This window comes from Protopterus annectens, chromosome 11.part0 (assembly GCF_019279795.1).
Source record: "Protopterus annectens isolate FY-2018-M chromosome 11.part0, PAN1.0, whole genome shotgun sequence".
Taxonomy (NCBI): Eukaryota; Metazoa; Chordata; order Ceratodontiformes; family Protopteridae; genus Protopterus; species Protopterus annectens.
Genome location: NC_056745.1, coordinates 1,378,262,852 through 1,378,277,851, shown reverse-complemented (window position 1 = coordinate 1,378,277,851; position 15,000 = coordinate 1,378,262,852). Strand labels below are relative to the sequence as shown.

The 15,000-nt window shown below is 38.2% G+C and overlaps 1 protein-coding gene across 2 annotated transcripts in view; it reads left to right on the top strand.

Annotated features, from left to right (window-relative positions):
• Positions 1-15,000, top strand: part of MEST — a 425,711-nt gene that overhangs the window by 109,070 nt on the left and 301,641 nt on the right. The window lies entirely within an intron of this gene.

Below are 15,000 nucleotides of genomic sequence, written 5' to 3'. Positions count from 1 at the left end.
ATCTGTAACAATATCTTTGTTTTTATTTTCAAAATTAAGCAATTACTTGTATCTCTTTTAATGAATAGTACAGCCAAAAATATCTGTATTTCTTCATCTTGTATGCCTAGATATCTGTCTAAATTGGCTTTTTCTTTTGCAGAATCTACATGCTTATTTAGCACAGGAGAGTACCAAATATCCATCCCATTTACATATAAGCACTAAAGAAACTAACTCCTGTAATGTACAACTCCTTATAGCAATTGTGATGGGCCAGTAATCAAGGAGCCTGAACCTTACTATCGACACTGGAGAGGGATGTTCACGTGGAACAAAAATGGATACACCCAGTATTTCCAGATGCAGCTCTCTGCATCAAGCACAATTTCCCCTTAAGAGCACACAGAAAACACATTCAGTCCAGGGTCTGGATTTCTCTATCTGTCTCCCTCCATGTCACCAATAAGACTCCCCACTTGCACAGCTATAGAGTTGAGAACTCAGCTGAGTGTCCAAGCAAAGTTCTCCAGCACCCTCTCTGTGAAGCCAGTGCTTTGTGTCCCTGCTCCAAATAGTTGACACACCTGGGAAAGGCTGGCACAGATTTACTAGCTACGTCCTTTTCTGCCCAGACTATAAGGTAGTTGCGCCACCATCAGACACTCCAAAGCCAGCTACTGTAAGGATCTTGCAAGGGTACCCAATTATACTTAGTGGAATTAATATTAATACAGATGGTAGTTTGACCAATTGCAGGGATTTTAGGAGTGGCCAGAGCTGTCATCAAATATATGTAAGTACTCTCAGAGATTAAAATATTCCCTAAAAGACTAGCCACAATGAAACGTTTATATATATTTAATAATAAATAAGAAAATAACATGAACATGCTACACATCTGTTTACAGAAAACACCAGAGTTTCAATCACAGGGAATATTACAATAACACAGACAAAGAGATTCGCACAGATGCAGAAAAACAGTACTTAACTAATCTTACTATATTTTCCTGACAGATCTAAGGAATTACTATTCCCTGTCACTTACTAGGGCAAGGCATAATGAACTTTGTGTGGGGTCCTTCTCTGTCAGGTTCCAAAAACAGACTGCAATGAAACTTCAATCTCACCTAGTATTAAAACATCATTTTTCGTGATGGATTACAGATTGGCATCACAAATATCTGGTCATCTGACTTCTGGTTCCAATGCTACCCCCTTGGCTAGAAGCTGTTAGGATTTAGCATATGTGTGTCAATAATGCACACAGAGCCTTGCTAAGATCTGCTGCAGTTCCTGGAAGTCATAAAACAATTTCAAACCTCCACCCTTCTAGAGCAGCAATTAGTTCATCCCAAAGACAGTGCAGAAAGCTATTACAATTTTTGTCTCTTGCTGCATTAAAAACTGTAAGATACAATCTTTATGTCCTAAGCCTGGTAATTAAATTTCAAACTATTTTCAAAGTTAGGTGGATTGAGATTAACCTCTTCTGTTCTAGTATCCTGTGTTAAAACAGATGCATTTAAACAGTTACAACAGTACATGTATTTTTCTTTTTCTGTACAGCAGGGTACACTGTACATTTTTAACATCAACAGCTTTACAAATACATTTTTCAACACAAGCATCTGTACAAATCAGTTTGATATAAAAATGACATATAATTTTTTTTACAAAACTCCAGCTAGCTGTGCTGGCATATGTTACACATCCACTGCCTTACTTCTCCTTGCATAGCTGGCAATGCCTCCCATTGTCACAGCCATAACCATAATGGTTTTGTCTAAATGACACCTTTTTCTAACTACTTTTAATTATCTTCTATTCCCATTCTGCAGTTAAACATTTGTATCATATCTTATTTTCATGTTTGCTTAGACATACAAAGTTCAACAAATGGTCATGAAAACTTACTCTTCCAAAATTTCAGCTTGAAATTGTATGTTTCTACCTCTTATTGTAGGCAAACAACTCCATAAATTGAAAGCCATACAGTGGGGAATCCTTATGACAACTATTATATTGTCTGATACAAAGCCTAGATCCCTTTCAGTTTTAAATGAAACATAAAACTGTTTCCTTGACATATGTTTAATTGCTATTACACATTCTACTTTTAACCTGCTGCGGTGGTGGCTGTGGTGGTGCAACAGTTAGCGTTGTCGCCTCACAGCAAGAGGTTCTCCGATTTGATTCTTGGCTGGATCACCTTCTGTGTGGAGTCTGCATGTCCTCTCTGCGGTCGAGTGAATTTAAAGACATGCAGGTAGGTGCGAGCGTGTGCCTTCTTTGAAGGTTGGTCACCAGGCTGGCAACTCAACACCATAAAAATTCACTGCCAATCATTAGCAGACTGGAGTTCTGCTGTGGTGACCCCTAACTGGGAAAAGCTGAAAGACCATTTGTATTCTACTTTTAACCCCAAGGGTTCAATTCCTGATTTCAAAAAATGATTGCTCTAGTAGCTCTACTTTATGACCCACATACTGGACAGAAATTATAGTGCTCCCCAGTTTTCAACCCAGCAGAGAGCATTACCCTCTACCCTTGCCAGAAAATACTTTCTACTATTGATACATCTATCTGAGTGCTTATGTATGTACTGAAGAAAGCTAGCTTTGTCTAAGCCGAAACTGGTTTGCTTAACACTCTCTTTGTTATGTGCTTTTTAGCACTACATTAAAATTATTCTGTTTGCCACAGTCTGCTGGTTGGTGTTTTCATGAACTAAATCCTTGTCCACTCCCATAGTGCCCTTTTACTCAATGCCAGTTTATTAAGCCAAGCACCATTTTTAGGGCCTATAGAAGCCTAGCCATAACAATTCCCTGGCTATTTCTTCCCACAATATTTACTTCCCTGGACCCCTGTATAGCAAGGCAACTGGCATGATCCCCGTGGAGAATTTCCTGTCTCCCATCCAATCATCAAGATTCCTTTTGAAGAGGGCCAAAGAGGCACTCTGCTTGACATTTCCTTCCAGAGGGTGTGCTTTCTATCCAAACAGCTAATATGACAGAAGTTTGGTACATCAATAAAAAAGGAGGAACCCGCACATATCTACTTTGCTGGAAGCCATGAGAATGTGGCAGTGTCTTCTCATCACTTCCTCTTAGCAATACACATTTCAGGGACTTCAATATTCTAGTGAACAAGCTGTGTAGCTCCAGTCTTCTCATCACTTCCTCATAGCAATACACATTTTAGGGAATTCAGTATTCTAGTGGACAAGCTGTGTAGAGCTGTTCTTCTTCCTCATGAGTGGTCACTCAATCAAGTAGTGGCAACTCAAATCTTTAGTTAGAGGGGCCAACCTTGCTGCAGTCTTTTTGCTTCAAACTTAAACAACAAGTACAGCAGTTACTTTGCCTTGATCCCTTCCCAGAGTCAGTTACTGATAGATGGTGTAGTCCACAGTTTGCCCCTGGGTTTTCTGTATGCCTATCGCCCAATTCCACTGATAACAAAATTTATTCAGAAAGCCAGAAGATGCAAGGCCAAAGTAATCCTCATTGTTCCCTTTTGGCTCCGGTAAGTTTGGTTCCTCTTCCTTTGACCTCAACTAGTACATCCACCCTTGATGTTGGATTTCCATCCAGACCTCCTAAGTCACCCATCCAGTCAGCCTCTCCAGGATTAAATATCTTGAAAGTAACCGCATGATTCCTCCAGTTCTAACAGTGGCCAGAGGTGCTAGATTGCTTTATGTTCTTTCAGTTTCACAAAAGCAAAATGCTTGGACAGTTCATCTTAGCAAGTGGAAATGATTCTCTATTTGGGCATCTTCTGAGGAAATACATCCTTTTTCAACACTCTTCCTTCCATCCTGAACTTCTTGTCAGACCTTTTTCCAGAAAGGCTCTAGTTTTTCAACAGTCAGAGTTCAGTTATCAACCGTTTCCAATTTCAAACTGCCATAGCTTCATTAAAGATTTAAATGGCCTTTCTGGAGGGCAACTTTCATGGAGACCCCCTCTAAGGGACCCAGCTTCTCCACAGGACATAACTGCAGGCCTTAACTCATGTTCCTTTTGAACCAGCAGCCACAGTAGATTTAAAATTCCTTTCTTGGAAAACAGTTTTTCTGGTGGCTATTACTTTCACAAGGAAAATGTTCAAGTTGTATGCACTATCCTGTAAACCTCCATATATGATCTTCCATAAGGGCATAGTGTCTTTGAGAAATAATCTAATCTCCCTTCCAAAGGTGGCATCCAAAATGAACCATAATCAGGCTATCAGTCTGCCAGTATTCTTCCCAAGATTTCCTGATAAAGGATATACCTAACATTTGCTAGATGTTCACAGACAGCTTAGATTTTATCTACACAATACTAAAGATGTTAGCAAATCTAATCAGCTGTTTGTCACTTGCTCTAAATCAAAACTGGGCCACAATGTATGAAGTGCCACTCTATCTAGGTGGCTTTCTGACTGTATAATCTTTGTCTATGATAAGGTGGGACTATCTTTATGCAAGAAACCAAAGGCTCATTCTGCAAAGGCTATCGTTATCTCCACCAGCTTTATGTGCAGAGTTCTTATTGAAGAGATCTATGCTGTAGCCACTTGGTCCACTGTCCATGTGCATACCTTGCTGCTAGCTGAATATACAGTTAGGATCATGTGCATCCACCATTATCAGGAATATCCTTTGAAATCTCCAAGTTGTTTTTGATAGCTTGGGAATCTGTCCCAGTGGTTACATTGGAAGAAAACAGACAACTTGGAATGTGAAATTTATGTACTTACCATAACAATAGATCTGTGTTGTCTTGTTTTCATCTGGTTCAACATCCATCCCTTCTTTCCTCTTGTGGAATAGTCACATGGTGCTCCTTTTTTGAGTGGGTGGGCCTCACCAGAGACCTTGGCAAAGAACAGCCCTTGACTGCTGTTTCGTTTTTATGGCCAGTTATAGTCTAGCTTATGATCTGGTCAATGATCACTGCATACTTTTCTGACTATGAGGAGGCAAACTTGATATGAGGTATTTTGGGGAAATGGAGGGAATTATGGGTAGGGTGAATGTCAGAGCCATGGATCTGCATCTTAAAAGTGCTGAGGTCAGATCTGATCGGAGCCAATAGCCCAAAGATTGAACTGCCTGAAAATAAGATAGCACACATTTATCAGTATTTTAAGTATATTATTTTCATTTATATTTGCCAATTTCTGTATGCTAGAATTCTTAATACCATTTCCAACCAAAACTGCTTTTCTTTTCACCCCTTACACTTGTCCGTATTCACAACTAAACTTGATTTTCAAAAATAAAATGTCATCAAGTTTATGACTTTGGGCACCTCAGTCCTATCTTATGCTATTTGTATTTGAACATTTGCATAGCTCAAAGCTTCCAGTATTTTTACCCTATCCCCTATTACCTATCCTTTATTTCTATTTAAACCCCTTACCTTTTTAATTAAAGCATTCATTAATAAATCAAGGAATACATTTAGGAGCTAGAGTGTGGAAATCGGCTTTTGACTGCAAACAGTAAAGTTCACTGTCTAAAACTTTGTTTTTGAAGTGCTTTTACTTCTTCCCTGGGCCAATCTTTCTTCTATTCAATTGTCTTGAAGGGGTGGTTATGTATAAATTGTGCTCATGTGACGAGCAGTTGTGAGTGTGAGCTTTTGTTTGTTCTCTTTTATTTTTCCTGTTTCCTTATATATATTTATTAAGTCTTACTTTTTTTATATTTTGGGCTAGCATTCTTGCTGAAATGGAAGACTTCATAATCTCATTAGCAACATAATTTTTCAAAATGGCTAATTATGACACAGTGGTTATTGTAAGTAGAACAAAGTGCTAGTAGAAGAAATAAGGACAAGTCTGTGGAGGAAGCTAGAAAAATATCTCTTAATTTCATTAATCAAGAATTTTGACATTTATAGTTTTGCAATACTCTTCCAGCATCTTGATATTGGGAAATTTTACTAAATATGGTATAGGGAATTTTGAATCTTCACTGGAAGGTATGCCTTCCCAAAGAAAGTATTTTGTCAGCAATGACAAGCTACAGTTGAGTCACCATGGTAATAAATTCCCAGCCAGTAAGATTAGGAAACTGGTGAAACTTTTTGTAGGAAAACTGATAAGAAGAAACTCCTGTGAAGTTTCCAATCAGTTAATGGTTAATGCAAGAAGTCTTAATAAGTTTTTAGATCTTGAAGCAAAGGTAAGATAGAAATGGACAGAAAGATAAAGAAGACAGACATCAGACACCCTTCATAAGGGATGCCAGCAAAAACCTGCCTGCTAGTCCACAGGACGTCAAGGGCAAATAGAAGAAGCATTTCCAGCAGCTCCTGAATAAAGTAAACCCCATTTAAGCTGTTCTACCCCACACACAGCCTACATTGAAAGAGGAAGAAAAGTCCATTCTAGAAGAAGTAAGAACAGCACAAAGAAAAATGAAGTCAGAGAAAGTAAAAGGTTCAGATGAGGTCACTGCAGATATGATCAAGATGCTGCGTGAGTTAGGGGAGAAATGGCTCTGTGGGGCACTCATGGTAGTATGGAGAAAAGAGCATATCCCAGATGACCAGCGAATAAACATTCTAGTGCCAGTGTACAAGAGCAAAGGGGAAATTCACTACTGTGGATACTATAGAGGTATCATACTCCTGTCACACTGCATGGAAATGCTGGGGCGGGTGATGGATAAAAGAATACATAGAGTAGTACAAAGTAAGATGGGAGATGAACAGTTTGAATTTAGAGTAGGATGCTGCACAAATGACCTGAGGTTTGCAGTGAGACACACAACTGAGAAGAAGCAAGAGATGATAGAGTCCAACTGGGCATTCCTAATCTTGGTAAAAGCACATGACAAGGTTCTAAGAGAGATATTTGGGCAGTCCTGTGATGGTACAAAGTCCAGGAAACATTGGTTGAATTAGTGCAGATTATGTACAAGGACCCAATGACACAGGTAGAAACAGTGTTCGAACAGTGGGAGTTGGAATGTATCAGGGTTCAGTTCTGAGCCCACTGTTGTTCGTACTGGTGATGGTCTACATTAACAAACAGATCATAGGGGACAGATCAACAAAGCTACTATATGTAGATGATATGACATTACAGACAGATTCTGAATACGAACGTCAGAAAATTATTGAGAAGTGGAATGCAAACTGAAGGCACATGGGATGAAACAGAATACAGACTAGACAGTCATCATGACAGCAAATGTGGGAAATTAGAAGAAGCTTACAGATGAAATAGAAGAAAAAATAGTGAAACAGATAAATAGCTTTACGTATCTCAATGGGGCAGTTGAGGAGAAGAAAAGTTTGAATGAGGAAGTCATAGCTAAAATCAGAGGGCTGAAGCCAAATGGCACAGAGTATAAAGGGTAGTGTGTGACAGAACAATGCCAAAGAAGTTGAAACATAAGGTTTACAAAACAGTGGTGTGACCAGTGCTACTGTATGGTACAGAAATCTTGGCAGTGAAGAAAGAGCAGTTGAAGAAGCTTGAGGTGATGGAGATGAAGTGCCTGAGATAGATAGTAGTATACTCAGTATAGGACAAAGAAAGAAATGAGAACATCAGAGCAGAAATCAAACGAGCACCATTTGCTGAAAAGGTCAAAGAAAACAGATTAAGGTAGTTCGGACACATGCAGAAAAGTAGAAGACACTCTGGTGAAGATGATTTGGGGAGAGACAAGAAGGCAAGATTGCAAGAGGAAATGAGAGCATCCAGCCAGAGATTGATTGATTGTATGAGAGAAGACCTGTGACAGTCAGGCATAATTGTCAAAGAAGGTAGAGGAGTGGCACTGAATCAATAAAAGATGATGACAGTTAATACAACACCTCAGTCCTCATGTAGAAAAATAGAGTTGATGCTGCTACTGGTGATGATGATGAAGCAAGGATAATGGGTGATGTCTATCATATGTTAACCATGGACGCATAGTTGTCTGATTCTAATCAACCCATAGATTTGCCTGGGTTTTTTAAATATCATTTTTTTGGATTGTTAAAAAAGGTAGAGGAGTTTCAGTATATATTAAGCAGAGTTTGCCATCAATGCTTATCTTTAAGGCTCAGGATCCAGACTGATAAATGTGAGTATAAAATTATGTAATTATTTATGAAAGGTTGCCCTTTTATATTGCGCACTCTCCCAGGGAACAGAAAAAAATGAAATATTTAAAAACTTGGCTCACTGTACAAGATCAAACCTTTCCTCACTCCATTACCTGGGGCGGTAATTGCCCGTACACATCTACTTTCCACCTTCCTTTATGCATCCCCTCTCTTCATGAACTTGAGTAAATCTGACCTTAATAAACTCTCTAGCTGCTTTAATTACATTGCTAGATTTGCCACTAGAGCAGCATACAGAGCACACCACTGTCTGAACCTAAAGAATCGAGGGTGGCTAGAATTGCTCATCCAACTTCAGTACAATCAGCTAATAGTAGCACATAAAATTCTCAACCAACCTGAAAGCACACCCGTAGTTACAAAAATTATCACCCCTTACAGCAACCTCACGACACTTCGCTTATCCAACAAATTACTAGTCCAAATCCACAAAAGCAACAACTCATCTGGAGGCTCTGTATATGCCAACTCTGTTGGTAAAATATGGAACTCAGTTCCTGCTGAGCTTACTTCAGAACCCGTTCTAACCCAATTAAAAAAAAAACCTAAAACAGTACTTTAAAAGGCAATGGCTATATCCTTGCTCTAATCCTGGCTAACTCTGGCAATATAAACATGTGCTAAAGAGGTCTTTTGACCACCCCTACATTGCTTCCTAATTGTTACATATATATATATATATATATATATATACACAATAAAATACACGAGATATAACAAATCAGATTTATATGACAGAATGAATTACTTTTATCCCATGTATTGCATCTGTAACATTGCTTTAACTTGTTTAATGTAACATTTTTTCTCTATGTATGTGTGGAGCTTTTCACCCCATGCTCCGCTGAAAATGGACAAGTATCCAGACGGACTGTCACGGTCAACAAATGTAAAATAAAATAAATAGATAAATATTAAGACCTTGCATAAATTTATTTTAAGTGACTGAAGTGATTTCTGGTGATTTAAATGCCCCAGGTATGGATTTCTTTTATTTATCAGGTGACAAAAATTGTTTAATGGGACAGTAAAAGGTGTGGCTACATGCAATTGGTAGATAAACGAACTAAGAAGGGAAACATCTTGGCTGTAATTTGAGTGATGAAGCATCTTGATACTGAAAGTTGTAGATTTCTGTCTGAATTTAATGGATTTGATCACGTGTATGTCTCTTGGAAGATTAAGTTAAAGAAATTGAAGGGTGTTTCTTTATATTTAAGTGAAAATAGAAACTTCTATAAAGCTGACTACACAGGAATTGCAAATGAGATAAAAACATAATATTGGGAAAACAACCTAAATATAAATATGTCTTTTGAGTCCTGGGATATTTTCTATTAATGTGTTAATAACTTATTGCATAAATATGTCCCAGTTGTGGATGCTCTTAGGACTGTTAGTAAATGTGCATGGTGGTCTTACGAATTGGAAAAAGAAAGAGGGAAGACTACTCACTACTGGGATGCTTATAAAAGGGTGCCAAATCTGGAGAATAATACTAGATTTAAGTCAAGGCATGGGTTTAGGAAACTGTTGCAGGCTAGCAAACTATTGAAAAAGTGTAGTGGCTTTTAGAGCTGATAGTCGAAAGCTTTATTTAAACACCTACAAAAGTATAACAATCAGATATACAGTTAGAACAAAATGGGACTCCAGTGACTGCCTCTAACTTACTAGGAAACCTCTTTGCAGACAAACGTTATGGGTATAAAAATACATCAAATCCTGACTTTAATGTTGGCTTGCCCAATGGATATGATGGAGTTCCTACTATTACTGACTTTGTTATCAAAGGTCATCAGATTTATTCAACCTAACGCTGCATCTGGTCCTGATGGTCTGCTTATTTTTTTACATCAAAGGTAGTTGAGTTTTTGCTGCCTATCTTGTTATACCTCTTTCAGAACTCCCTTGCTCAGGGATTTGTCTCATAATCTTGGAAGGAAGCTATTGTTGTGCTCATGTTTAAGGGCATTTTCATACTTCTGGTTATAATTGTAGACCAATTAGCCTTACCTGTATAATAGGCAACTGCTTTGAATGCATTCTGTGTGATTATATAGTAAAGACTGTATATTCTGGTCTTGATATTAGCCAACATGGCTTCATGGTAGGCACATCGTTTTTACCAAATGTTTTGGGAAGCCTTGGACTAGACTTTCAGTTGAAGCTATATTTCTTGATCTTGTGAAAGCCTTTGATTTTATTCCTTATTAGCACTTATTGACAACAATAAAAAGGGCAAAATGTAACTGTTGCATTATCAGATGGGTAAGAGAATGATTGAAATGTAGATCTTCTAGGGTTAGAATTAAGGGTGCATTTTCTGTCAATAAGAACTTGGGAGTGGGTGTACCACCGGGGTCTGTTCTGGGCTGTTCTCCATGTTCATGTCTGTTCTCTATATTTATGCCTGATTTTCTGGCTAGTGGTAAGATTTGGGTCAGCAAATTTGCTAATAGGTTCATAGGTTCATACTAGGCTATCTGCCCTAGGGCATTTATAAGCCTAGCCAGAATGTGTTTGGCTTTCGCCACCCATTTTAAATTAATTTTGCTATGCCCTTTTTCGAGGTTAGTTTACTGTGCCTCTGTCTAACAGTGACACAGAAGTGATACCCGGGGTAAACCTACGATCTCCCATCCACTCATCAAGATTCCTCTTGAAGAGAGTCAATGAGGGACTCTGCCTAACCTGGACTGGGATTTTATTCCAGAGTGAAGGGAGCTTCTGGGTTATGAATCTGTCCCTCCAGCATGTTCTATTTATTTCAGTGCTGAGGTTCAAGTCTCTCGAGCGCGTAGCTCGATGGGATTTGGATCTTCTGAGGTGCAGCATGTCCATTAATTCCGGGTTGGACATGGCTTTATACGTCAGGCACAGATTGCCTCTGAACAGGCACTAAATGACACTAAAGGTGGTGCCATTGTAATGACGTTGCAAGATCAAATCAGATTACAAAGCTTTCTGAATGTTTCACATATTGGCCACAAAGTAAATGTATTGAGTTTAATGCTAGTAAAAGTAAAATTGGTTGTTTTGGTCCTAACAGCATTACTTATCCTACGCATTGAATTGCACTTTCTTGAGCAGTATGATCTTGCTAAAGGACTTAAGGATAGTGGGTGACTGCGGTCTTACCTTTGAAGATAACTTAAAAGCTGTGATCAGGAGATGTTACTGTTGTCAAAGACATATGTTGTACAATTGACAACATGAATATCTCTGTCCTACTTCTTCTTTATAAGTCTGGTGAGGTCACACATTTAATACTGTGCCACATTTTGTTCTTATGATTTCTGTCAACTGAGATGGCTATAAAGTGTCCGGAAGTGTTACACTGGATGGATAGCACAAACAAAGGAATTGGACTATCAGAAGAGATTAGTTAGACTTTCCTTGTATATTGTTAATTATAGGTTTATAAGGGGTGATGTAATTCTAATTTACAAGTTTATTCATAATGATAGCCTTGCTGTGAACTTAGGAGTTGAAATAAAAACTCAGATGATAGATACCAGGAGCAACATTGTTTTTTTGATAGTCTCAAGCTAGAACACTAAATTCAAAGAGATCTTTTCAATGTTGAGCTAGCCATACCTCTCAACCTCTTAGAGTAAGGAATCTCTACAAAGCCATAAAAAAGTGGTACAAATAGGGACAATTTGGAAATATTGATCTTACAAACTTAGAAAGTTGATAGAATAACACGTTTGAATTAGCATGAACTTTCTGAAGGGTATGACGTCTAAAACTCAAATGTCTGTCATTATTTTCTAACTTCAATCTTTAATGATTTGACACTAATTTGCCAGACAGCCACAATTTTATGAAAAATGGGCCAAACATCTAAGGCAAAAATATGGACATTCTGTGAAAATCTGTACAGTTGACAGGTATGAGCTAGTCTTTAATGGAATATTTTGCCATTTAGAACAATGAATGCCAGTAGTTTAATAGTATTCAAGAAATAGTTGGATGAGTGGGTGGGTAATAGGTTGTATGACCCCAATACTTACAGGTAGTGAGCTTTTTGAAGATTTACAATAGGCTGATAATCTTGGTTTAACAAACACTGAAGCAGTGAATAATTGGCCTTAAGAAAGCTGTATCTTAAACCACTCAGCATAATTACATTTTTCCTTAATTCACTATTAAGTTCCATAATAACCCATGCATTACTATAAACTATGTGCATAAATCTCCTTATGTTATAAGCATCAAGAATTTGCCTCAAAACTGAATGAGACACATTAATGAAATGCCTCTGATATTATAATACCTCTCCAAACAAACAATTAAACTATATCTAACCAACTCATAACTTCTCTCAATAAAACCAAAGTTTTCTCTATATCTCTACCTTTAACTAAAAAAAGATGTTCTCTTTCATAGTTTTCACTAATATTTTCTACATCTGAGTTGTAGTTTCTTACCTAATATTTCTCCATTATTCTGAACAAGTTACCCATAGTTAATAGGAATACCACTTCTGTTTTCCTGAAAATAGGATATACTTGGTAGAACTAATGCATGCCAACAAAAGTAAATGTGAGAATAAATAAACAGTACCCGAGAATCTTCCTGTTGGCATATTTTTATTTATTTTATTTTACATTTGTTAACCGGGAAAGTCCGACTGGATACAAGTCCTTTTTCAGCAGAGGCCCGGGGAGAAAAGCTCCAAGATATACAATTTTATAGTTAACAGATAATAGAGACAGTAAATTACATGCAAGTAATAGTCAGGTTACTCAGATGTTAGCATAAGACGATCATATGAGACATAGTAGAGCAAAAATGTAAGGCAGTACTATGTACATAGCAGTTAGCCATTTACCTGCTATGTTATTCATGGGTTATGTGCTGCATTCTTCTGTATTGGACCTTCTTGTGCCCAATTACTGGAAATGTGTGCAAGACCAACAACTGAAACAAGGGGGCTTCCCAAGAAGCATAACAGTTTGCAGTGGAACAGACAATTCTAGTAAAATATTATCGGGGTGAATGCAGATGGTCACCTGGGAAAGTTAAGGAAACACTTGGAGCTCTGTTATAGATCATAGATGTTGTGGCAGGCCGCATGTGGAGATGCTACATGGGTCATTTAAGGGGGTGTCTGTGTTGAGGAACCAGTGCCTAGAACATTTGATATCCTTGCTGTAATTCCAGAGCTGCTTTCCACTGAGGTAAGTGCTGTGATTGTGGTTGCCCCCTTCCTACCACCATTTACTGTGAATACACCAGCTAAGGAGGAAAAATGCCAATAGACTCCTGACTGTACTTATAAGGGAAACTACTAGGGTACTTTAAATTGAAAAATGCGACTTTTTTTAGCAAAGAAGAAGTATAATGAGATTTTGGTTTGCAATTTGCTTTCCTGACTGAATGATTAAGTGCGCTGCTCATTAACTTTGGGGTGATTGGCTTTTCAAGCGGACTTTTCACATGCATGTCTTTAGATGAATAAACCATTGGCGAGATGAACACTCTTCTGTGTCATGTGCTGATAGCATTCTGTTTATTGATATTCCACAACTGAGGAAACACTCTGTAGGTGGGACATTGATTTAATGCCTCATTTCAAACATAGCATTTAATTTCCCCTTAAACTAAACTATCAGAGCTGGAACTAAATGCAGGCAGTGGTGGTAGGGATAGAACTCACAGGCTTCTGATCTTTACAGCATCAAAGACAGGTATGCTGCTTGCTATGCTGCTAACACTGTTTAATAGCTTCTGTTAATAATTTGTTTGCAGTTTTTGGAATACTACAAGTAAGTCACTCCTGAGTACTGTGAACACAATGTTGCCGTCTAAAAAAGCATGCTATGTTTGGGGAAACAGAACAGATCTAGAGAAACAATACCCAAGACCCTGAAGTTTCCTTTTGTTCCTTGGTATATATACAATCTATGCATGAGATTCAATTTTCTAAAAAAGGAAGGCCTCCCAAACATACTTACAGGAATAATCCACTGTCAGTTATCTAATACAAACTCCCTGTAGGAATATGGGATGAGTCAAACTCATTGAAAGAAACATTTTCCAGGACTGTAGGTAGAATCACTTTTTAAACATTCTGCTTTATAGGTGGCAGGCCCCAGACCCAAGTGTGAAGGACTTTGTTACCCTACTTTTGTGCTGACACCTTAGTTACATAACATTGGCAAGAAGAGAAAACACACAGGAAAGGTGAAACGTGGCTCAGACAAATGTGATATTGCAGTAGAGCAGCCATGTATGTAAAAATGTTGCAGATGTTGAAGTTTTGATGAATTTGACTTGTCCAGTTTCCTTGTAGGGGTTACCATTCAGCTCATAGACCTTCTTTGCATGAATTGCACCATTTTTGAAAGCAGTCTATCAACAAAACTGCTTTCTTCCAGAGGCAGTGTATTCCCGCATGTGAAGACAGTGTATCCCCACATGTGAAGACAGTGTATCCCCGCATGTGAAGACAGTGTATCCCCGCATGTGACGACAGTGTATCCCCGCATGTGACGACAGTGTATCCCCGCATGTGACGACAGTGTATCCCCGCAGGTGAAGACAGTGTATCCCCGCATGTGAAGACTAATTAGCAATATCTGTTTTTAAAAATGTCTGCAAGCTCAGTTACACTTTCTGTTCACTTTCCTTTCTCAGCCACATTGCATACACTTCTCAGTTTTTCCAGATTAAACTTGTAGTTTACCACCTCAATTTGTTTCACTAATTCACTTTTTCCCATTTTTGGTTGCCTTGACTATTTAACTTGTAGGTTCATAGGACTGTCTTCAATGGCAGCCTCTCCTCTCCAGTGTGTATAAACCTTAACTAAATGTGAACTGGTCGACAATGAAATATTTTGCCATTTAGAATAATGAATGTCAGTAGCTTAATGGTA